This window comes from Vigna unguiculata, chromosome 6 (assembly GCF_037176805.1).
Source record: "Vigna unguiculata cultivar grain cowpea cultivar isolate G323 ecotype 2 chromosome 6, ASM3717680v1, whole genome shotgun sequence".
Classification (NCBI taxonomy): domain Eukaryota; kingdom Viridiplantae; phylum Streptophyta; class Magnoliopsida; order Fabales; family Fabaceae; genus Vigna; species Vigna unguiculata.
The window spans coordinates 23,714,011-23,739,792 of NC_140797.1; the positions used below are offsets into that span (position 1 = coordinate 23,714,011).

The following is a 25,782-nucleotide window of genomic DNA, read 5'->3' on the forward strand; positions in this document are numbered from 1 at the left end:
TGAAAAATGAAATGAAGCTTTGAGGTTGTGCTTGTTTTGTGAAATCTGCCATGTTTTTTGTTCTGAATTCGTGGAATGCATGTAGTGAATCTGTTAATGCTTAATTTACAGAGTAATTACATATGTTTTGGTTAAGATACGTTCATGCTTAATGTATGTAGGTTGGGTGTCACGAATTTAAGGATGTGTGCATTGCTTAATTGCATAATGAAGCTAGATTGTAATTTTCGCTTAGTGAATTATTATCTAGTGGATTGAGACAAGGCAGAGTTGGTGTTAATTTGGTGGCCTATGATAAGTGAAATTGCGTTTGAATCAAGGATGTCAATATGGTTTTAATCACTGTAGCCTTTAATTTAATCTGTTGATTAGGATTCTGAATCTGTCTGCCAACCCCCCTGTGTTTTATTGTTGTGTTCATCTGGAAATTTCGCTTTGAATGAAAATATTGGTCGTTGGGAGACGACTTGGTTCACTTTCATGTACTGCATTTAATATGTTTTAATTTGGTGGGGTACGGCCTCTATCAAATTTGGCGTCGTTGCCGGGGACCAATCGTTTCGTTCAAAGTAAAATTTCCAGTGTGTTTGTGTTTTGTGTTTTGGTGTGTGTGTGTAGTTCAAGTGTGGTTGAGTTGGTATATGTTCATTGTGATGTTAATGTTGTGTTAAGTTCAGTGCCTGTTTCCATTCCTGTGTGTTTCTGTGTAGTGTAGTGAATAGTGTAGTGAATAGTGTCGCAGCGCGCATGCATAGTGTCATTTGTAATAGTGAATAGTGTTTGAATAGTGTCCGAATCTGGCATTTAACTTCTGGATTTTTGTTTTGGTAGTTACGGAGCTTGTTTTGACTTGAAATTTTTTTCCCCCACTTCTAAGACGTTGAACTTGATAGGAAAAATAGCTAGAGCAGTTGGTATGGTCTGAGTTAAGAGATTCAAAAAAATTTTGGACTGATTTTTAGTGAAACTTCAAAGGACCATAACTTTTGCTCTGGTTATCAGAATCACTATTATTTTATATGTATTTGGGGTAGAATTTGATTTCCTACGTTGTGGCAAACCGCTCAGCCCGTTTGCAAACTCAGATTCTCCAGAAAATGCCATTTTCTACATTTTAGCAATTTTTTTTTTATTTTTCTTCATTTTTTCCACTTTTGAAAAATTGTTAAAAATACTTGTGCTTTGAGTTTTGATCTGATTTTTTTTTTGTGCTTCTGTTTGACCACTCAAAGGAATATCCTACCAATTTTCAAGTCATTTGGAGGTCGTTTGAGTATACTTGTAGTTATACCCTTTGTTATGCCAATATCACTACAATTAATGCTTTTTGGTGCATGACTAGGGGAAACCCAAGTGAATTACAACCATTTGACCCTGAGATTGATAGGACATTCCACAGAGGAAGTATGCATCCTAGGAATCCATCTTTGCATGCTGAATATTCAGTGACATTTCCTGATTCTTCTGATTCTCATCACATTCCTGACACTCCTCATTCTTTGCATTCTGAGCATACTGTTTATTCTGAGCATTTTCATTTTCATACTGATAACATGGCTCAACCTCCTCCACCTCATGAGAGAACCATGAGTGAGCTCACTACACCAGAGTTCACTTATGATAGTTTATGCATACAATACCCTGAGGAGGAGGTTCGATATGTGCTGAAAACTGGTTTAATACACTTGTTGCCAAAGTTTCATGGTCTTGCAGGTGAGGACCCGTGCAAACACTTGAAGCAGTTTCATGTCGTCTGTTCCACCATGAAGCCTGCAGATGTACAGGAGGACCATGTATACTTGAAGGCTTTCCCTCATTCTTTGGAGGGTAATGCGAAAGACTGGCTGTACTACCTAGCACCCAGGTCCATCACAAGCTGGGATGACCTGAAGAGATTGTTCCTTGCCAAGTTCTTTCCTGCTTCAAGGACAATAGCCATAAGGAAGGAGATTTCTGGCATCAAGCAGCAATCTGGGGAGACCCTTTATGAGTACTGGGAGAGGTTCAAGAATCTCTGTTCAAGCTGTCCACACCATCAGATTTCTGAACATCTCCTTCTGCAGTATTTTATGAAGGCTTGCACCACATGGATCGAAATATGATTGATGTCGCAAGTGGTGGTGCCCTTGGTAACATAACCCCAGCTGCAGCCAGACAACTAATAGAGAACATGGCTTCAAATTCTCAACAATTTGGCACAAGGAGTGATGCCATAGTTGTTAGAGGTGTTCATGATGTAGGAGCAGCCGAGTACACAAAGAAGTTGGAAAGTAAGATTGATGCTCTTACTACACTGGTCAATCAACTTGCTTCCAATCAGAGAGCTCCAGCTACAAGAGTTTGTGGCCTTTGTACATCTGTTGATCATTTTACAGACTCTTGCCCAGCATTGCAACAACAGCCTTCTTCTTCTACACCAGTGGACACACCTCAGGCTTATGCAGCAAATATTTTCAACAACAATAGGCCTCAACAACAACAAAACCACCATGATTTGTGATGAGTCATTATTTTCTTCCATTTCACTAGCCTTTGTGTACCCATTAGATAGTTGATTAGTGCTTAATTGTTCATCATTAGAGTGTTTTTCATCTGTTGGGCTTTATTGGGCCATTGTTCCGAATTTGGACTAATTTCACATTATTTGGCCTAATTTTTGTTTTTAATTATTTTTAGGTATTTGGGTGAAGCAATTTTGGAGCTCGGACATTAATATTTAGTTGAAGAAACTTTCCACATCATTGCCACATCATTTCCACGTTAGCAAAGTCAATGGGTCAACATTTGAGGCCTAGAGTGGCATTTTTGTAATTCTGCGGCTCATAATGGCAGTTTTGTAATTCTGAGTGGCAGGGGGTGATATGACCATGAATTAGGTCTGCATGAGAGGAGGCCAGCCGCTCCATCATCTTCAATCTCTCTTCAAAACCTCCATTTTCGTTCTCCAAGCTTCCATGGACGCCCACCTTGCGGTTTTTCACGTTTTTGGCTCATTTTTACCGTTTTTATGCATATTTGACAGCACCCATTGAGGGTTTTACGTTTTGGATTCGTTTTCTTGCTTGGGCAGTTCGTTTTGTGGGTTTTATTGACTTGGAACAATACCCATTCATGGGGTTTTCGCATTTATATATGATAACACCGTTTTGCATTCCATTTAAGCTTTGAAATCTCTATTTTTGCTCTTAAATTGCGTTTTCAGATTTGATAAGTTAGGGTTCTTGGTTCTGATTTTTAGTGAAACTTCAGAGGACCATAACTTTTGCTCTGGTTATCAGAATCACTATTATTTTATATGCATTTGGGGTAGAATTTGATTTCCTACGTTGTGGCAAACCGCTCAGCCCGTTTGCAAACTCAGATTCTCCAGAAAATGCCATTTTCTACATTTTAGCAATTTTTTTTTTATTTTTCTTCATTTTTTCCACTTTTGAAAAATTGTTAAAAATACTTGTGCTTTGAGTTTTGATCTGATTTTTTTTTTTGTGCTTCTGTTTGACCACTCAAAGGAATATCCTACCAATTTTCAAGTCATTTGGAGGTCGTTTGAGTATACTTGTAGTTATACCCTTTGTTATGCCAATATCACTACAATTAATGCTTTTTGGTGCATGACTAGGGGAAACCCAAGTGAATTACAACCATTTGACCCTGAGATTGATAGGACATTCCACAGAGGAAGTATGCATCCTAGGAATCCATCTTTGCATGCTGAATATTCAGTGACATTTCCTGATTCTTCTGATTCTCATCACATTCCTGACACTCCTCATTCTTTGCATTCTGAGCATACTGTTTATTCTGAGCATTTTCATTTTCATACTGATAACATGGCTCAACCTCCTCCACCTCATGAGAGAACCATGAGTGAGCTCACTACACCAGAGTTCACTTATGATAGTTTATGCATACAATACCCTGAGGAGGAGGTTCGATATGTGCTGAAAACTGGTTTAATACACTTGTTGCCAAAGTTTCATGGTCTTGCAGGTGAGGACCCGTGCAAACACTTGAAGCAGTTTCATGTCGTCTGTTCCACCATGAAGCCTGCAGATGTACAGGAGGACCATGTATACTTGAAGGCTTTCCCTCATTCTTTGGAGGGTAATGCGAAAGACTGGCTGTACTACCTAGCACCCAGGTCCATCACAAGCTGGGATGACCTGAAGAGATTGTTCCTTGCCAAGTTCTTTCCTGCTTCAAGGACAATAGCCATAAGGAAGGAGATTTCTGGCATCAAGCAGCAATCTGGGGAGACCCTTTATGAGTACTGGGAGAGGTTCAAGAATCTCTGTTCAAGCTGTCCACACCATCAGATTTCTGAACATCTCCTTCTGCAGTATTTTATGAAGGCTTGCACCACATGGATCGAAATATGATTGATGTCGCAAGTGGTGGTGCCCTTGGTAACATAACCCCAGCTGCAGCCAGACAACTAATAGAGAACATGGCTTCAAATTCTCAACAATTTGGCACAAGGAGTGATGCCATAGTTGTTAGAGGTGTTCATGATGTAGGAGCAGCCGAGTACACAAAGAAGTTGGAAAGTAAGATTGATGCTCTTACTACACTGGTCAATCAACTTGCTTCCAATCAGAGAGCTCCAGCTACAAGAGTTTGTGGCCTTTGTACATCTGTTGATCATTTTACAGACTCTTGCCCAGCATTGCAACAACAGCCTTCTTCTTCTACACCAGTGGACACACCTCAGGCTTATGCAGCAAATATTTTCAACAACAATAGGCCTCAACAACAACAAAACCACCATGATTTGTGATGAGTCATTATTTTCTTCCATTTCACTAGCCTTTGTGTACCCATTAGATAGTTGATTAGTGCTTAATTGTTCATCATTAGAGTGTTTTTCATCTGTTGGGCTTTATTGGGCCATTGTTCCGAATTTGGACTAATTTCACATTATTTGGCCTAATTTTTGTTTTTAATTATTTTTAGGTATTTGGGTGAAGCAATTTTGGAGCTCGGACATTAATATTTAGTTGAAGAAACTTTCCACATCATTGCCACATCATTTCCACGTTAGCAAAGTCAATGGGTCAACATTTGAGGCCTAGAGTGGCATTTTTGTAATTCTGCGGCTCATAATGGCAGTTTTGTAATTCTGAGTGGCAGGGGGTGATATGACCACGAATTAGGTCTGCATGAGAGGAGGCCAACCGCTCCATCATCTTCAATCTCTCTTCAAAACCTCCATTTTCGTTCTCCAAGCTTCCATGGACGCCCACCTTGCGGTTTTTCACGTTTTTGGCTCATTTTTACCGTTTTTATGCATATTTGACAGCACCCATTGAGGGTTTTACGTTTTGGATTCGTTTTCTTGCTTGGGCAGTTCGTTTTGTGGGTTTTATTGACTTGGAACAATACCCATTCATGGGGTTTTCGCATTTATATATGATAACACCGTTTTGCATTCCATTTAAGCTTTGAAATCTCTATTTTTGCTCTTAAATTGCGTTTTCAGATTTGATAAGTTAGGGTTCTTGGTTCTGATTTTTAGTGAAACTTCAGAGGACCATAACTTTTGCTCTGGTTATCAGAATCACTATTATTTTATATGCATTTGGGGTAGAATTTGATTTCTCACCTTGTTCTAACCTGCTACGCCGGTTTGCAAACTCAGATTCTCCAAAAAATGTCATTTTCTACATTTCAGCAATGTTTTTTGTGATTTTTCTTCATTTTTTTTACTTTTGAAAAATTGAAAAAAATACTTATGCTTTGAGTTTTGATCTGATTTTTTTTGTGCTTCTGTTTGACCAGTCAAAGGAATATCCTACCAATTTTCAAGTCATTTGAAGGTCATTTGAGTATACTTGTAGTTATACCCTTTGTTATGCCAATATCACTACAATTAGTGCTTTTTGGTGCATGACTAGGGGAAACCCAAGTGAATTACAACCATTTGACCCTGAAATTGATAGGACATTCCATAGACGAAGTAGGCATCCTAGGAATCCATCTTTGCATGCTGAATATTCAGTGACATTTCCTGATTCTTTTGATTCTCATCACATTCCTGACACTCCTCATTCTTTGCATTCTGAGCATACTGTATATTCTGAGCATTTTCATATTGATAACATGGCTCAACCTCCTCCACCTCATGAGAGAACCATGAGTGAGCTCACTGCACCAGAGTTCACTTATGATAGTTTATGCATACAATACCCTGAGGAGGAGGTTCCATATGTGTTGAAAACTGGTTTGATACACTTGTTGCCAAAGTTTCATGGTCTTGCAGGTAAGGACCCGTGCAAACACTTGAAGCAGTTTCATGTCGTCTGTTCCACCATGAAGCCTGCAGATGTACAAGAGGACCATGTATACTTGAAGGCTTTCCCTCATTCTTTGGAGGGTAATGCGAAAGACTGGCTGTACTACCTAGCACCCAGGTCCATCACAAGCTGGGATGACCTGAAGAGATTGTTCCTTGCCAAGTTCTTTCCTGCTTCAAGGACAACAGCCATACGGAAGGAGATTTCTGGCATCAAGCAGCAATCTGGGGAGACCCTTTATGAGTACTGGGAGAGGTTCAAGAATCTCTGTTCAAGCTGTCCACACCATCAGATTTCTGAACATCTCCTCCTGCAGTATTTTTATGAAGGCTTGCACCACATGGATCGAAATATGATTGATGCCGCAAGTGGTGGTGCCCTTGGTAACATAACCCCAGCTGCAGCCAGACAATTAATAGAGAACATGGCTTCAAATTCTCAACAATTTGGCACAAGGAGTGATGCCATAGTTGTTAGAGGTGTTCATGATGTAGGAGCAGCCGAGTACACGAAGAAGTTGGGGAGTAATATTGATGCTCTTACCACATTGGTCAACCAACTTGCTTCCAATCAGAGAGCTCCAGCTGCAAGAGTTTGTGGCCTTTGTACATCTGTTGATCATTTTACAGACTCTTGCCCAGCATTGCAACAACAGACTTCTTCTTCTACACCAGTGGATACCCCTCAGGCCTATGCAGCAAATATTTTCAACAACAATAGGCCCCAACAGCAACAACAAAACCACCATGATTTGTCAACCAACAGATATAATCCAGGATGGAGGAATCACCCTAATTTGAGATGGGGAAACCAGGGAAACCAGGGTAACCAGCAGCCCCAACAATTTCAAAATGTGCAACCACCTCCACAACAAAGAGTTGCACCTGCACCACAAGCTGCTCCTGTTCCACCTGTACCCACACCAGCTCCTGCTGCAGCACCTGCACCTTCTTCTTCTACTTCATTGGAGGAGTTAGTCAGGATGATGACCCTTCAAAATATGCAATTTCAGCAGGAGACTAGGGCCTCAATCCAGAGTTTGACAAATCAAATGGGGCAGATGGCCACTCAGCTAAACCAGGCACAGGCTCAGAATTCTGACAAGCTTCCATCACAGACGGTGGAAAATCCTAGGAATGTGAGTGCCATTACTTTGAGATCCTAGAAGAACATTGAAGTTCCCACTTCCGAGCCTACACCTCCAAAGGAAGCCGACCCTGCCACACTTCAGAGAAAGCGTGATGCTCATGCAGCTGATCCTTCCACATCTGGTGCGACTTCTACACCTTCCACCTCTACTGCTGCACCTTCGATACCACTTCCTTTCCCTCCAAGAGCCATTCCAAGCAAAAAGATGGAAGAGGTTGACAGGGAGATCTTAGAAACTTTCAGGAAGGTGGAGGTGAACATACCTCTGTTGGATGCCATTAAACAGATTCCCAGATATGCAAAGTTCTTGAAGGAGCTATGCACGCACAAGAGGAGGCTAAAGGGAAACGAAAAGATCAGCATGGGCAGAAACGTGTCAGCATTAATAGGTAAATTTGTTCCTCAGATTCCTGAGAAGTGCAAGGACCCAGGTACATTTTGTGTACCTTGCATCATAGGTAATAATAAATTTGAAAATGCAATGCTTGATCTTGGTGCTTCAATAAATGTAATGCCTCTGTCTATTTTTAAATCTCTTTCTCTTGGACCCCTGCAACCTACGGGTGTGGTGATTCAGTTGGCAAATAGAAGTGTTGTCCACCCCGCAGGTTTGGTTGATGATGTTTTGGTTCGTGTCGGTGAATTGATTTTCCCAGCTGATTTTTACATTCTTGAAATGGAAGAGGGATTTTCACATGGTTTTGCACCAATCATTTTAGGCAGACCATTTTTGAAAACTGCACGAACCAAAATTGATGTCCATGCAGGTACTTTGTCCATGGAGTTTGATGATATTGTTGTGCGATTCAACATTCTGGATGCCATGAAACATCCTTCTGAGGATCATTCTGTTTTTCACGTGGATATTATTGATGATGTTGTTGATGGATTGATTTCTGATTTCCACTCTTTCCATACATTAAAACATTCATCCGTGTCCGAGTTATCTGAATTTGCATGCATTGATGTTCTTGATTCTTATTTTGATTCTGATGATGCTGAATATGATGTGGATAATGTTGAATGTACAGAGTTTGACTCTCTGGATGTTGTACCTATTCACTTTGATGTTATACAATCAGGTTGCACTAACCATGTTGCAGGAAGTACATATGCATCTGATTGTTATGCTCAGGTACAGGCTATGGAACCCATTTCTCCCTCCCCTCTGGTTCCTGATATTCAGCCAGCATCCAGTACTTTAGAGTTGAAACCACTGCCAAATAACCTCAAGTATGTCTACTTAGAGGAGGAGGACAAACTGCATGTCATCATTTCCACATCCCTCACTGCTGAACTTAAATTGCGTTTTCAGATTTGATAAGTTAGGGTTGTTGGTTCTGATTTTTGTGATTTCAGTTTTGAAGTGTTTAATTACTCATTTCCATGTCTAGCTAAATTCGTGTATTGACTCCTTGATAAAAAATGCAATGAAGCTTTGAGGTTGTGCTTGTTTTGTGAAATCTGCCATGTTTTTGTTCTGAATTCGTGGAATGCATGTGGTGAATCTGTCAATGCTTAATTTACAGAGTAATTGCATGTGTTTTGTTTAAGATACGTTCATGCTTAATGTATGTAGCTTGGCTGTCACGAATTTAAGGATGTGTGCATTGCTCAAGTGCATAATGAAGCTAGATTGTAATTTTCGCTTAGTGAATTATTATCTAGTGGATTGAGACAAGGCAGGGTTGGTGTTAATTTGGTGGCCTATGATAAGTGAAATTGCGTTTGAATCAGGGATGTCAATACGGTTTTAGTCACTGTAGCATTTAAATTAATCTATTGATTAACATTCTGAATTTGTCTGCCAACCCCCCCCCCCTGTGTTTTATTGTTGTGTTCATTTGGAAAATTCGCTTTGAATGAAAATATTGGTCGTTGGGAGACGACTTGGTTCACTTTCATGTACTGCATTTAATATGTTTTAATTTGGTGGGGTACGACCTCTATCAAATTTGGCGTCGTTGCCGGGGATGACTTTCCCGATGAAAGTTTGTTGACACTCTCTACTTCTTCCTCACCTTGGTTTGCTAACATTGTTAATTATCTTGCTGCTTCTATTTTTCCTCCCCTAGCATCCAGAGCTCAATGTGATAAACTCAAGAGCGATGCTAGGTATTACATTTGGGATGACCCCTATCTGTGGAAAATGTGCAGTGATCAGGTTACCAGGAGATGCATTCCGGACCATGAGATTGACTCGGTCCTCAAATTTTGTCATTCATCTGCACCTGGTGGTCACCTTGGCACGCAAAGGACAGCTCGTAAGGTGCTAGATTGCGGATTTTATTGGCCCACCATCTTCAAAGATGCGTGGAGGATTTGTAGCACATGTGAGGAATGCCAACGAGTAGGAGGAGCCATTTCTTGGAGACAATAGATGCCTCAACAACCCATGCTATTTTGTGAGGTGTTTGACGTCTGGGGTATAGATTTCATGGGCCCTTTCCCTGTCTTTTTTGGTTTCACTTACATCTTGCTTGCTGTTGATTATGTTTCAAAATGGGTGGAAGCCAAAGCCACTAGAACTAATGATGCTCGAGTTGTTGTGGATTTTGTTAGGTCTCACATATTTTGCAGGTTTGGAGTTCCTCGAGCTATTGTTAGTGACCAAGGCACCCATTTTTGCAACAGATCCTTGGGGGTTGTGCTTCAAAAGTACGGGGTTGTGCATAAACTTTCTACACCATATCACCCCCAAACTAATGGGCAAGCCGAGATCTCAAATAGAGAAATCAAGAGGATCTTGGAGAAGATTGTGCAGCCCAACAGGAAGGATTGGAGCAATAGACTTGAGGACGCTCTATGGGCTCACAGGACTGCTTACAAGGCACCTATCGGGATGTCTCCTTATCGGGTTGTCTTTGGTAAGCCATGCCACCTTCCAATGGAGATAGAGCATCGAGCCTACTGGGCTGTCAAGTCATGCAACTTCTCTCTTGATCAAGCTGGGGAGGAAAGGAAGCTGCAGTTGAACGAGTTGGATGAGATCCGTTTGGAGGCATATCAGAACTCTATGTTCTACAAGGAGAAGACCAAGAGATTCCATGATAGCTCCATTGCTAGAAAGGAATTTGTTGTTGGTCAGCAAGTTTTACTGTATAACTCCAGACTTGGACTCATGGGGGGTAAGTTGAGATCAAAGTGGATTGGTCCTTTTGTTGTCACTAATGTTTATCCTTATGGTACAGTTGAAATCAAAAGCCAGTCCACAGATAAGAGCTTCAAAGTGAATGGGCATCGTCTTAAGCCATTCCTCAGCAATCCTGCCTTGGTGGATACTGTTGTGGAGGAAACTTCCCTGCTTGACCCCACTGCTGTTTCACCATGATTCAGGGAGTTTTCTTTCCCCTTCTTCTTTACTTTTATTGCACTTGTCCAGGTTTTTCTGTCTGTTGTTGTTTCCGTTTGTTTGATTCCTTTTTGTTAATTTGTGTTAGTTAGTGTTATGTTTTTGCTTTCTATTTGGAACACTCACTTCACTTTTGGAGTATGAGTTGTTGGTTATTCTGTTAACTGATATCCTTGCTTTGTCTTTGCATGTCAAGTTACTTTTGGAATTGTTTTATCCTGTGTGAGAATTTGAGCCACTCTCTGTTCTTTGTTGTGTGATACTGCCTCTTGAATGCTTGCACAGTGGTCTTTGCTTGACTCTTTCTGATACTTTCCTGATACACATGCATGTTTGGATATGATTTAGGCAATTTTGTTTTGTGAGCCTATAGCCAGATGAGCCTACCTTGAACTATTTCTGTTGATACCCCTTTTTGAGCCTGCATACCCTTTCATTGTTCTACAGCTCATTACAAGCCCTTAGCCTGAAAAACCATGATTATTCCTACCTTAGGAAATTTTGGAGCTTTGGAATTGTTTTAGGAATGGGTGCTCAATTAAGTGTGGTTGCGCACAACAAGTGTGGTTGTGCGCGCACTTGTTGTTGGTTGGTTCTTGGAATTGCTCATTTGTACACCAAAGTGGGATTTCAAAATTGTTATTTCTCTGCATGTTCTTTGTATAAAAAAAAAGAGAGAGAAACAAAAAGAAAAGAAAAGAAAATAAAGAAAAGAAATAAAAAGTAGTTTGGATTTGAGCATTGTGTGAGAATCGAAGTTGGAAGTGTTGGTGTTTGGGATTACTTTCATGATTGATTGAGACTTATTCCCCATTGCTCCTCTATTTCCTTGGTTGCTTAGCTACTTATCCATATGTTCCACACCTTGTCCTCAGCCCAATTACAACCTTGAAAAGTCCTTCTGATCTTGATCTGCATGTGTTTCTGGTTTGGTTGTTTGTTCTAGAGGCTTGCCAAGTCTGTTTGATGTTTGTTTTTCAAGGGTGCTTTGAGAGTAAACAGTAGCCTACAGATTTGAGTGATACAGTGCATATTTCGTGAGGTTATGTTGCTTTCAATTCTCTCCTTAAGCTGAACTGAGTACTTGACATGTTTTGAACTGCTTGGATGATGTTCACGGATACCTTGCAGCTTTGAATCCTTCTGTGTTAGATGTGTTTCCATTTGTCTATGTCGAGTCCGTTTGTCATGTGTCTGTTTGTCTTGTGTCTTTTTGTCTCTCTTGTTATGTTTGTGATGTCCTTGCTTTGCTTTACTCTTTAATTTTGCCCAGGAGTGCAAAAGGGTAAGTGTGGTCGATTTTGACGAGTCATTATTTTCTTCCATTTCACTAGCCTTTGTGTACCCATTAGACAGTTGATTAGTGCTTAATTGTTCATCATTAGAGTGTTTTTCATCTGTTGGGCTTTATTGGGCCACTGTTCCGAATTTGGACTAATTTCACATTATTTGGCCTAATTTTTGTTTTTAATTATTTTTAGGTATTTGGGTGAAGCAATTTTGGAGCTTGGACATTAATATTTAGTTGAAGAAACTTTCCACATCATTACCACATCATTTCCATGTCATTTCCACGTTAGCAAAGTCAATGGGTCAACATTTGAGGCCCAGAGTGGCATTTTTGTAATTCTGCGGCTCATAATGGCAGTTTTGTAATTCTGAGTGGCAGGGGGTGATATGACCACGAATTAGGTCTGCATGAGAGGAGGCCAACCGCTCCATCATCTTCAATCTCTCTTCAAAACCTCCATTTTCGTTCTCCAAGCTTCCATGGACGCCACCTTGCGGTTTTTCACGTTTTTGGCTCATTTTTACCGTTTTTATGCATATTTGACAGCACCCATTGAGGGTTTTACATTTTGAATTCGTTTTCTTGCTTGGGCAGTTCGTTTTGTGGGTTTTATTGACTTGGAACAATACCCATTCATGGGGTTTTCGCATTTATATATGATAACACCGTTTTGCATTCCATTTAAGCTTTGAAATCTCTATTTTTGCTCTTAAAATGTGTTTTCAGATTTGATAAGTTAGGGTTCTTGGTTCTGATTTTTGTGATTTCAGTTTTGAAGTGTTTAATTACTCATTTCCATGTCTAGCTAAATTCGTGTATTGACTCCTTGATAAAAAATGCAATGAAGCTTTGAGGTTGTGCTTGTTTTGTGAAATCTGCCATGTTTTTGTTCTGAATTCGTGGAATGCATGTGGTGAATCTGTCAATGCTTAATTTACAGAGTAATTGCATGTGTTTTGTTTAAGATACGTTCATGCTTAATGTATGTAGCTTGGCTGTCACGAATTTAAGGATGTGTGCATTGCTCAAGTGCATAATGAAGCTAGATTGTAATTTTCGCTTAGTGAATTATTATCTAGTGGATTGAGACAAGGCAGGGTTGGTGTTAATTTGGTGGCCTATGATAAGTGAAATTGCGTTTGAATCAGGGATGTCAATACGGTTTTAGTCACTGTAGCATTTAAATTAATCTATTGATTAACATTCTGAATTTGTCTGCCAACCCCCCCTGTGTTTTATTGTTGTGTTCATCTGGAAAATTCGCTTTGAATGAAAATATTGGTCGTTGGGAGACGACTTGGTTAACTTTCATGTACTGCATTTAATATGTTTTAATTTGGTGGGGTACGACCTCTATCAATTTGTCAACCAATAGATATAATCCATGATGGAGGAATCACCCTAATTTGAGATGGGGAAACCAGGGTAACCAGCAGCCCCAACAATTTCAAAATGTGCAACCACCTCCACAACAAAGAGTTGCACCTGCACCACAAGCTGCTCCTGTTCCACTTGTACCCACACCAGCTCCTGCTGCAGCACCTGCACCTTCTTCTTCTACTTCATTGGAGGAGTTAGTCAGGATGATGACCCTTCAAAATATGCAATTCCAACAGGAGACTAGGGCCTCAATCTAGAGTTTGACAAATCAAATGAGGCAGATGGCCACTCAGCTAAACCAGGCACAAGCTTAGAATTCTGACAAGCTTCCATCACAAACGGTGGAAAATCCTAGGAATGTGAGTGCCATTACTTTGAGATCTGGGAAGAACATTGAAGTTCCCACTTTCGAGCCTACACCTCCAAAGGAAGCCGACACTGCCACACTTCAAAGAAAGCGTGATGCTCATGCAGCTGGTCCTTCCACATCTGGTGTGACTTCTACACCTTCTACACCTTCCACCTCTACTGCTACACCTTCCATACCTCTTCCTTTCCCTCCAAGAGCCATTCCAAGCAAAAAGATGGAAGAGGTTGACAGAGAGATCTTAGAAACTTTCAGGAAGGTGGAGGTGACCATACCTCTGTTGGATGCCATTAAACAGATTCCCAGATATGCAAAGTTCTTGAAGGAGTTATGCACGCACAAGAGGAGGCTAAAGGGAAACGAAAAGATCAGCATGGGTAGAAATGTGTCAGCATTGATAGGTAAATCTGTTCCTCAGATTCCTGAGAAGTGCAAGGACCCAGGTACATTTTGTGTACCTTGCATCATAGGTAACAATAAATTTGAAAATGCAATGCTTGATCTTAGTGCTTCAATAAATGTAATGCCTCTATCTATTTTTAAATCTCTTTCTCTTGGACCACTGCAACCTACGGGTGTGGTGATTCAGTTGGCAAATAGAAGTGTTGCCCACCCCGTAGGTTTGGTTGATGATGTTTTGGTTCGTGTCGGTGAATTGATTTTCCCAGCAGATTTTTACATTCTTGACATGGAAGAGGGATTTTCACATGGTTCTGCACCAATCATTTTAGGCAGACCATTTTTGAAAACTGCACGAACCAAAATTGATGTCCATGCAGGTACTTTGTCCATGGAGTTTGGTGATATTGTTGTGCGATTCAACATTCTGGATGCAATGAAACATCCTTCTGAGGATCATTCTTTTTTTCACGTGGATATTATTGATGATGCTGTTGATGGATTGATTTCTGATTTCCACTCTTTGCATGCATTAAAACATTCATCCGTGTCTGAGTTATCTGAATTTTCATGCATTGATGTTCTTGATTCTGATACTGATTCTGATGATGCTGAATATGATGTGGATAATACTGAATGTACAGAGTTCGACTCTCTGGATGTTGTACCTATTCACTTTTATGTTATACAATCAGGTTGCACTAACCATGTTGCAGGAAGTACATATGCATCTGATTGTTATGCTCAGGTACAGGTTGTGGAACCCATTTATCCCTCCCCTCTGGTTCCTGATATTCAGCCAGCATCCAGTACTCTAGAGTTGAAACCACTGCCAGACAACCTCAAGTATGTCTACTTAGAGGAGGAGGACAAACTGCCTGTCATCATTTCCACCTCCCTCACTGCTGAACAAGAGCAGAGGTTGTTGCAAGTTCTTAAGAAGCATAAGAAGGCAATTGGATGGACATTGGCTGACATCCCTGGTATTAGCCCATCAACATGCATGCACAGGATATTGTTGGAAGATGGAGCAAAGCCAGTGAGACAGCCACAAAGGCGACCCAACCCTGTTATCTCGGATGTTGTAAAGAAGGAGGTGACCAAGCTTCTACAAGCTAGGATCATCTACCCCATTTCTGACAGTCAGTGGGTTAGCCTCATCCATGTTGTTCCAAAGAAGATTGGCCTCACTGTAGTCAAGAATGAAAAAGAGGAGTTGATTCCAACAAGAGTGCAAAACAGTTGGAGGGTTTGCATTGACTATAGAAGGCTAAATCAAGAAACTAGAAAAGACCACTTCCCCCTGCCTTTTATTGATCAGATGCTTGAGCACTTGGCAGGTAAGTCCCACTATTGCTTTCTTGATGGGTTTTCTGGTTATTTTCAAATTCACATTGCACCTGAGGACCAAGGAAAAACCACATTCACCTGCCCCTTTGGCACTTTTGCCTATAGGAGGATGTCGTTTGGCCTATGCAATGCCCCTGGCACATTCCAGCGGTGCATGCTTAGCATTTTTAGTGATTTTCTTAAAAAATGTATAGAGGTGTTTATGGACGACTTTACTGTATATGGGTCCTCATTTGATGCATGTTTGGATAGTTTGGACAGAGTTTTAAACAGGTGCATCCAATCTAACCTTGTTCTCAATTTTGAGAAATGTCATTTCATGGTAGAACAAGGCATAGTATTGGGGCACATAATTTCAAAAAAGGGCATTGAAGTTGACCCTGCCAAGATCTCAATTATTTCACAATTTCCTTACCCCTCTTCTGTGCGAGAGGTTCGTTCTTTTCTTGGCCATGCAAGGTTTTACAGGCGCTTCATTCTAGACTTCAGTAAGAAGGCCCTCCCACTGTCCAACTCATTGCAAAAAGATGTTGACTTCATCTTTGATGAAGGATGCAAAGAGGCTTTTGATTGCCTCAAGAAGGCCCTGACCACAACTCCAATCATTCAGGCGCCCGACTGGACAGCCCCATTTAAGCTTATGTGTGATGCATCCAACTATGCATTAGGGGCTGTTCTAGCTCAAAGGATTGATAAGCAGCCGAGGGTAATCAACTACGCCTCCAGGACATTAGATGTTGCCCAAGCAAACTATACCACAACAGAAAAGGAGCTCCTTGCGGTAGTTTTTGCACTTGAAAAGTTTTGATCTTATCTGCTTGGTTCTCCTGTTGTTCTGTTTACTGACCATGCAGCTCTTAAGTTGGTGAAGGATTATCTTGTTTCCTTTTAGAGTTATGAATATGGTGAAGTTGTTTAAGAAAGCTTTTTGAAAATTCCCATTGGACATTAAGATAACATGCTATCTAGATGTGAAGATTCATTTCTCAAGCTCATGAAAGGAAGAAGAGAGCTGGATTCAAGCTTAAACACACACAGCGATAATAACACTAAAGAGCAAAATGAAAGAAGAAACAATAAAAATGGAAAGCATAGAAGATGAAGAATGGAAGAAGCACGCCACTCATAGGGGGGGATCTAAGCCAACCAAGCCCTAGAGATGAGTGATGGTGCCGCCACTTGCAAGCAAGATAAGGCAAAGGTGAGTTCACTTCTAGGAAGGAGAGCTCACGAAAACTGGTGGTTGAATGCACAAAGTTTATAACAAAATGATCAACCCTTTTACAAGATAAGGAGCACCCTTTAAATAGGAGTTCATAGGGGTCCTTTAGCAAATACAAAAACATGAAAAAAGATTAACTAGCAAACCCTAAACCTAATGTTAGAGTGAGTCTTGGCCAAGTGAAGGGAGATGATTGGTGGAGGCATTCCCATGAGGATTCTAGGCCAAAAGAGGAAGGAGACCAAGTGACCTTCTAAGGCATAAACCACAAAGGCAAAAGGAGACAAGGTACATGTCTACTTTTGCTTTTGCTTTATGCTTTTTGCTTTCCTCTCTCTTCCACTTCATCCAAGTGCTCCAATCACCAAGTGCCACCTAGCCATGCTCAACTTTCTCTTAATTACCTACAAAACAAGACAAACAAGGATTAACATGTTGGTTTAAGTTAATCTAATCTTGGTCAAAGGTCAACTTTGGATCAAAGTCAACAAGTCAACCAAAATAAATCAACTAGAAACCAACTTAGGGAATTCAAACTAAAGTAATGCAAAACAAAGATAAAGGTGAAGGAATAGAAGACTCCCCTCTAGACATGCTTCTAGTGATCCTTCTTGAGGGAGCTTCTAAGGAGGTGGTCATGTCTTCATCATCCTCCCCTTCTTGGAGAGAATTCGACCACGAATTTTTAAACCTTACATCAAAAGGAGAAAGGTCACAAACATTAAATGAGTTACTTATGTTGTAGCTTGGGGGTAAGTTTAACTCATAAGCATTGTTGTTAATTCTCCTAATGACTTGAAAGGGGCCATCCCCTCTAGGGAGGAGCTTAGACTTCCTTTGAGTAGGGAATCTCTCCTTTCTCAAATGAAGCCAAACCCAATCTCCCTCTTGGAAGATGACTTTCTTTCTTCCCTTATTACCATCCTCTTGTTGTTTCTTAACTCTCCTCTCAATGGTTTCCTTGACTTGTGAATGCAAGTCTTGGATGTACTTGGCTTTGGCCTCACCATCTTGGCAAGTCCATGCCTCATGAGTGGGTAGGGGAAGGAGGTCTAAGGGAGTTAGGGGATTGAACCCATACACAACCTCAAAAGGGGAATGAGAAGTAGTGGAATGCACAACCCTATTGTAGGCAAACTCTATGTGGGGAAGAAGTTCCTCCCACTCTCTAATGTTTTGCACTATCATACATCTTAGCATTTGCCCTAGGGTTCTATTAACCACCTCGGTTTGGCCATCACTTTGGGGATGACAAGTGGTGGAGAAAAGAAGCTTGGTGCCAAGTTTACCCTACAAGGTTCTCCAAAAATGGCTTAGGAACTTGGAGTCCCTATCACTTACAATGGACCTAGGTAGGCCATGTAGTCTTACCACTTCCTTGAAGAAAAGATTTGCAATATAAGTTGCATCATCAATCTTATGGCAAGGAATGAAATGGGCCATCTTAGAGAACCTATTCACCACTACAAAAATGGAATCCCTACCTTTTTTGGTCCTTGGGAGGCCTAAGACAAAATCCATAGAAATGTCAACCTAAGGCTTGGAAGGGATAGTGATATCGCTGTCGTTAGGCGATCAAATTACCACTACTTTAGCAACTTCAGTATTGCCAGTTAGTAGTGAACAAAATAGTTAGGGTTAAGATAACCCTGAGTCGTCTCACAACGAATACGGAATTGATCTCAAATATTTGATTCTTAAAAATGCAATTAAAACTAGCAATTATAAAAATATGGGGGTTTTGATATGCAAAGAAAATGACACGGAAGATTGTAAACACAGTAATAGTAAATAGGTCAATTCCACTGCTTTTTCTAAATAAGATTCTTCATTGGTTATCTAGAGATTATTGTTAAATTAATTATTGTTGTTGATTTACAAATCAATCAATGTAAATACTCAATTCATTTGTTGGCATCCTCACTTTTAATCAAAGTACAGTCTCAATTAAAAGTGAGAATTGTTAGATTATCCATAGTAAATTCAATCAAAGTACAGTCTCAATTAATTTTACTATGCCTAATCATGTCTATTCCTTTGTTTCTTTACCAAATAGAAAACTTAATTAATCAAAGTAAAGTCTTGACTAATTTTAGTTAAAGTAATTACCTCTAATCAAATTAAAGTCTCAATTATTGGCAAAAACTTATTTAATCAAATGAAAGTTTCTAAACAAAATCAAAGTAAAGTCTCAATTTAATTTAAAAACCTTTTAACTCATATGATTAGCATGCATGTAGATTTAAAATCATTATTTTCTATTCGATTAAGAAGCAAAGGACATAGATAAACAAAAACCACAACAATAATCAAAATAACAAAACATATAAATTCATCTAACCTCAGAATCCAGTTAAGAAATTACAGTGGAATCAACCCCTAAAAGCTTAGCCCTCCATGGCTTTGATGGAATACATGATAATATGATGAAGGAAAGAAAATAAAAGAGAGAATGAGAGATGTGGTGGAGACGGTATCTGCCGAAACCGGAGAGTTCTAAGTCTCTAAGCTGTAAGTTGTAAATTGTGTCACTTCTGCTCCCTTAAGTCTCTTTATATAGGCTTCCACTGGACTTTGGGCTTTATCTGTCAGTTGCTAAAATCTTTTATTTTTATTTAATTAATTAGCAACTTAATTCCTGTCAAATTTCCAATTCTGCCCCTCTTATTTAAGCATTTTTACAAAATTGATCAGAATTTGACCAGAGTTTGACCAGTTGACCAGAGTTTGACCAGTTGACTGCCTATCAGATGCTGACACGTGGCGTAGAGTGCACTTTCCAGAATTAGGGTTTCACTTTCACACTCTTCTCCCTCCCTCGTGACGGCGCGGCTGCTCCGACGTGGTGGCTTCTCTTCCGGCGAGGACAGGTGCGTGAACGGAGAAGACGGAACTGTGGTGGTGTTGCGGAGGCGCGCTGCAGAGGTTGGATGCGGCTGCCATGGCTGGAACGCTGCAGAGATGGTGAAGCTGCGATGGAGATGCGCTCACCGGCGTGAAGGTGCAGATTCGTGGCTGCTGGTACGCGGTGGTTCAAGCGAAGGTGGCGGAGGTTTGTGGACGCTGCTGGTACGCGAATGATGGTTGCAGGTGCTCGCGGAGAAGATGATCGCGATGGATGGTGTGGCAGTTTCCATGGCTATTGTTGCGGTGCGAACGTGGTAAGGACAACAAACGATGGTTCTGCATCAATGGTGGATTCAAAACTGGTGTAGCCATGGCTGCTGCGTGAGGAAGAAGAACTTGCTCCATGGCTGCTGCGTGATCTGTGGTGCGCGAGGAAGAAGAAGCTCGCTGATGGTTGACGATGGAAGAAGATGGTGGTGCTGCCATAGAGTGCGCGAGGTGCAGAGAACTTGAATGGTGCGGTGGAGATGGAGGTTGAAGATGGTTGGTGGGAAAACAAGCTTCCATGGTGGATGACGGAGATGGCGGCGTGAAGGTTGCGAGAATGGAGGCTGCTGTTTCCGGCGAGTTGCAGTGGTGGCCGGCGAGGAGATGGCGGCGGCGGCTGCAATGGTGGGTGGAAGGAAAATTAGGGTTAGGGTTTCATGTGTGAGATGGAGGAGATGATGACGTGGCAAGATCTGAGTGGTCAATTTGGTGAGTGGAGGATTATGACGCGTGACAGCTTATGGTTGGCTAATTTTAAAAGGTGAGGATTGCCACATGGCATGATCTGGTTGAGTGGAGTTTAAGTGGTAGGAGGGGTGCAACTTAGTGAAAACTGGGGGTGCAGAACAGGGTTTTTGGTGGTCCACTTTGCAGGAGTGTGCAAATAAAATCTGGGGGTGCATTTAGCTCCTGATTTATTCTTTTCCAGAATTTCCTGATTTTGGACTTATTTTGTAACTTTAAATATTTTAAATCCACGCTATTAATGACCAAAAATAAATTCCAGCTGCATTAACAAACGTTAGAATATCCAATAATATTTTATGCAACTAAAATCAATTTTTACGCCACTTTTACCAAACTTACTCAAAAAATCCAATAATCAAAAATCCTAATTAAATCAATATTTTAGCACAGAAAATTCAATTAAATCCCCAAATTTAAATATTAAATGAGGGCAAAAATTTGAACTCATCACACACCCACACTTATCCTTTTGCACTCCTGGGCAAAATTGAACAATTTCAAAACTTTTTTCTGAGGTCTTTTATTCCATATTTTCAGTGGATTAAAGAAATTAGGGTTAAGTATGTTTTTAGTCCCTAAACTTTGATTCAAAATTGGAATTCGTCCCTGTCCAAAACTTCAATATATTTTGGTCCCTAAACTTTAAAAATGAATGAATATAGTCCTTTTAACTCAATTACGTTAATTTTTTTTAAAGTGTGAAACATATTTATCAGTAGATATTGAACTAAGAATGTATCAAACAATGTAAAAAACTCCAATACTAATATGAAAAGTGTTCGACATGTCAAAAAAAGTTAACATAATTGGGTTAAAAGGACTATATTCATTCATTTCTAAAGTTTAGGGACCAAAATGTATCGAAGTTTCAGACAGGGACAAATTCCAATTTTGAATCAAAGTTCGGGGACTAAAAACATACTTAACCCAAGAAATTAATACCAATGGAAACAGATCAAACTTCTAGAAATCATGTTGTCATGCACATACAAATGGATAAAATTCTGTTTTTCACACATGAGTTAATCTTTTGAGTTTACAAGATAATCAAATATGAAAGAGAAACACTCAAGTCAAATGTGTATTTTCTCACCAAGATTCGCTCAAGTGTTTTGGCTTGTGTTTTCACTCAAAATACCCATGCAAGTAAATACTCTCAATGCTTAGCAAGACTCTAATATTCACAGCTTTCAGAAAACATGCATTCAAAAGTCATGAGGACTTTTCACAGGTTATAATGAGGCCAAGGCAAAGGTAGGAAAAACTTTAGGATTTGTGTGTTTTTGAAATAGTAGGGAAGTAAGAGTTATGGAGCATAATTTCAAAAACAATCCTTACTTCTCTTTTTTTCTTTTATCCTTTGTTGCTCTTTTTCAGACAACAATCACTTTTCATTTCAACACTCTGTCATCAACAATTATTTTCCTTTTTGCCATTTTTATAACTTTGTGGGGGAAATACTCACCCCCACACTTTATTCCTCAACCAATCTCAACATAATCCACTAGCTCCTTCTTTCTCCCTAAGGTAAGGAAAAACATGGTCTTTTTCTTTTTAAGGTTTAACAGTATGCTCAAAACAAGAAAAAGAGGTTTAAGCTCAAGGGGCTACCAATGGATCAATGTCATGGTTAGCTTATTTGGCCAAGTAGCTAAAAACAAGAAATGCCTCAGTCATATCAAATCATGCATGTTCACCTAAGATGCAAAACAACAGAATCAAGCTAAACATTTGAGTACCGACAAGACATGAGCAAATCACACAAGAAAAATAGGCATGACACACGGTAGTTCATCCTTACAATAAAGCTCAAAACTCACAAGGTCAAAAACTCTTTAACAAAAGATTTATTCCAGAAACTCTCAAATCAACTTAATCAAGTAAATCACAGAAACAATCCATTCATAGCACATGACTCTTATTTTCCCAGAATTATGACCGTTCCAATTAGTAAATCAAATCCAAAAATCCAATGTCAATATGTTTTATTGAAAACAAAAACTTTTTTTTAAAAAAAAAAAAATAGAAAAGGAAAAACAAAACAAATAGAAAACAAAAACAGAAAAGGGGGAAATCTCCCCACACCCCCACACTTTATCCATGCATTGTCCTCAATGTATTCAATATGCATAAAATGCAAAGAAAAAGTATGAAGTGTACTTACCTCCTCAAGGTGGAAGGTATGAGGGAGAAGTCAAGTTCATCCCATCCATCGTCTTGTTCAACATATCTTAATTTTCATTGAATATCCGAAGACGATGCCCATTAACTTTAAAAGTTCTTGCTGATGATTCTTCCTTGATCTCCACTGCTCCATAAGGGAAGACTTCTGTAACAATGTATGGTCCTTCCCAAGTAGAACGCAACTTACCACTCATGTGACCAAGCTTGGATTTGTATAGTAACACCTTCTGGCCTACCTTGAAATCCTTTCTAGCCACAAGCTTTTGGTCATGGAACTTCTTGGTTTTCTCTTTGTAGAACTTTGAATTTTCATAGGCTGCAAGCCTAATCTCCTCTAGTTCTTGCAACTGAAGTTTTCGCTCATTTCCTGCTTCTTCCAAATCCAAGTTGCATGCTTTCACGGCCCAATAGGCCCAATGTTCAATCTCCACAGGTAGATGACAAGCCTTTCCAAAAACCACCCTGAAAGGTGACATACCTATAGGTGTTTTGTAGGCTGTCCTGTGTGCCCAAAGTGCATCATCCAATCTTGTGGCCCAATCCTTTCGACTAGGCTTCACTACTTTCTCTAATATCTTTTTAATCTCCCTGTTAGAGATCTCTGCTTGCCCATTAGTTTGGGGGTGATATGGTGTAGCAATGCGATGTGTCACCCCATACTTCTTCAACATGTTCTTAAGTAGCCTATTACAGAAATGAGTCCCCTGGTCACTGATGATGGCCCGTGGTATCCCAAATCTGCAGAAAATGTTAGACCTGACAAAACTCATAACAACTCGAGAATCATTAGTCCTTGTAGCTATGGCTTCCACCCATTTGGAGACATAGTCTACAGCAAGCAAAATATAAGAAAACCCAAAAGAAGGAGGAAAAGGACCCATAAAATCAATACCCCAAATATCAAATACCTCACAATACAGCATGGGTTGTTGAGGCATTTCATCCCTTCTTGTAATGGATCTGGCTGCCCTTTGGCACTGCTCACAATTTTCATATACCCTTTGTGCATCTTTAAAAATGGTAGGCCAATATAATCCACAATCCAACACCTTCCTACCTGTTCGTTGTGTTCCATAATGTCCACCAAAAGGAGACGAATGACAGAACTCAAGCACATGAGGTATCTAGATATCTGGAACACACCTCCTTATGACTTGGTCACTACCAATGCGCCATAAGATTGGATCTTCCCAGATATAGTACTTTGCCTCACTTTTTAGCTTGATTCTTTCATATTTGGAGAAGGAAGGAGGAATAGCAGAAACAACCAAATAGTTAACAATGTCAGCAAACCAAGGTTCAGGAAACATACCTTCAACAGCAGACAATGCTAGGAGGACTTCATCAGGAAAGTCATCCTTAATAGGAATGTTATCTTCTCCATTCTCAATCCTGCTAAGATGATCAGCTACCAAGTTATGTGCTCCACTTCTGTCTAGAATCTCAATGTCAAACTCTTGGAGCAGTAGCATCCATCTGATCAACCTTGGTTTCGAATCTGCTTTCTTCAGAAGGAATTTTAATGTTGCATGATCAGTATAAACAATTACCTTGGAACCAAGTATATACGGTCTGAATTTGTCCAAGGCAAACACAACAGCCAATAATCCCTTCTCAATAGTGGTGTAGTTAGCCTGCACTGTGTCTAATGTTCTAGAAGCATAATATATCACATGTGATAGCTTCCCATCTTTTTGTGCAAGCAACGCTCCTACTACAAAGTTTGATGCATCACACATCAACTCGAATGGTAATATCCAATCAGGTGGTTGGATGATAGGAGTGGTGGTAAGCGCCTTTTTCAATGTATCAAACGCATCTTTGCACCTCTCTCCAAAGTCAAATACTACATCCTTTTGCAACAAGTTGGAGAGAGGGTTGGCTATCTTGTTGAAGTCCTTGATAAACCTCCTGTAAAATCCTGCATGTCCAAGAAAAGATCGAACCTCTTTCATAGAAGAGGGGTAAGGCAATTGTGAAATAATATCAATTTTAGCAGGATCTACAGATATACCATTCTTGGAAACAACGTGACCTAAAACTATACCTTGTGCCACCATAAAATGACATTTTTCAAAATTTAGAACAAGGTTAGTTTCTTCACATCTCTCCAAGACTCTAGCAAGATTAGACAAGCAGTGATCAAAAGATGAACCATATACACTAAAATCATCCATAAAAACCTCAATACAATGCTCCAACAAATCTGTAAAAATACTCACCATACATCGTTGAAATGTTCCAAGAGCATTGCAAAGGCCAAATGGCATTTTCCTATAAGCATATGTACCGAATGGACAAGTAAAGGTTGTAACACCCCAACTAAAATTTGGTGCTACTAGATGTTCTTTACTTGTCTAATGTATCATTTACTTATGTAAGAAAAATTTATTTGTATTCATTTAACAAATACCAAACAAAAAAATATAATAATACATCACTCGAATGTTTCATCTGTTAAACATACATGATATTTATGCGAATAAAATGTTAACATACATATAACTGTTTGTAACAGAAGTTTGTTTATACTTTTACAACCAACTAAAGGTACTTTTAGTTTTAAATACGTCACAAACAAGTTACACCATATCAGTTGTAGCTTTAACATAATCCAAAGTTACAAGAAAAGTTAAACTAGACAATCTCATTGTTACATTCTAGGTCTCCAATTTCTTCCTCTGAAAAATAAAGAAAGTAAGGGTGAGTCTTTCCCTTAACTCCAAAACTTCATCATAACGTTTCAAAGTATGGTCATTTGAATAAACTTTCAATTGAATGAAACATTTTCACAAAAGTTTAAATCTCCATAATGTCATAACTAACCATGCCAAAAATATCAAAATCAAATTAATCAATAAAATAATCATTTCCGTATGTTTTAAATTTAGGATATCAAAATCCTCATTATCAATCTTTTAATAATCATATTTGTATAATTCCGAGTTTTAACTCATCAGTATATTCATCTCATGTTCTTTCTTTATATACTTTGGGTTCCAAACACTGCCATTAGATTTTTTTTCCGAATCATAATGGTCTTACGCCAATATGGATAGTGCCAGCAGGCTAAACGTTCTCACGGATACAACGTGTACGTTATTCCACCTTCCTGGTCTTAAAGTATAGTCAAGAGGACGGTCGAGAATAGAG

At 39.7% G+C, this 25,782-nt stretch overlaps 3 non-coding genes and 2 pseudogenes across 3 annotated transcripts; 2 read left to right on the forward strand and 3 right to left on the reverse strand.

The window, feature by feature from the left end:
- The first annotated feature begins 1,329 nt into the window (after positions 1 to 1,329).
- Positions 1,330 to 2,500, forward strand: LOC146885660 (uncharacterized; annotated as a pseudogene).
- Positions 1,935 to 2,041, reverse strand: LOC114189303 (small nucleolar RNA R71). Its single transcript, XR_003605607.1, has one exon. It is a non-coding gene; the product is annotated as a small nucleolar RNA R71 (small nucleolar RNA).
- Positions 2,501 to 3,606: 1,106 nt separating the features above from the next.
- LOC146885661 (uncharacterized) lies at positions 3,607 to 16,389 on the forward strand (annotated as a pseudogene).
- On the reverse strand, positions 4,212 to 4,318 carry LOC146885662 (small nucleolar RNA R71). The gene has a single exon (XR_014996179.1). It is a non-coding gene; the product is annotated as a small nucleolar RNA R71 (small nucleolar RNA).
- LOC146885663 (small nucleolar RNA R71) lies at positions 6,480 to 6,588 on the reverse strand. The gene has a single exon (XR_014996183.1). It is a non-coding gene; the product is annotated as a small nucleolar RNA R71 (small nucleolar RNA).
- Positions 16,390 to 25,782: the final 9,393 nt, after the last annotated feature.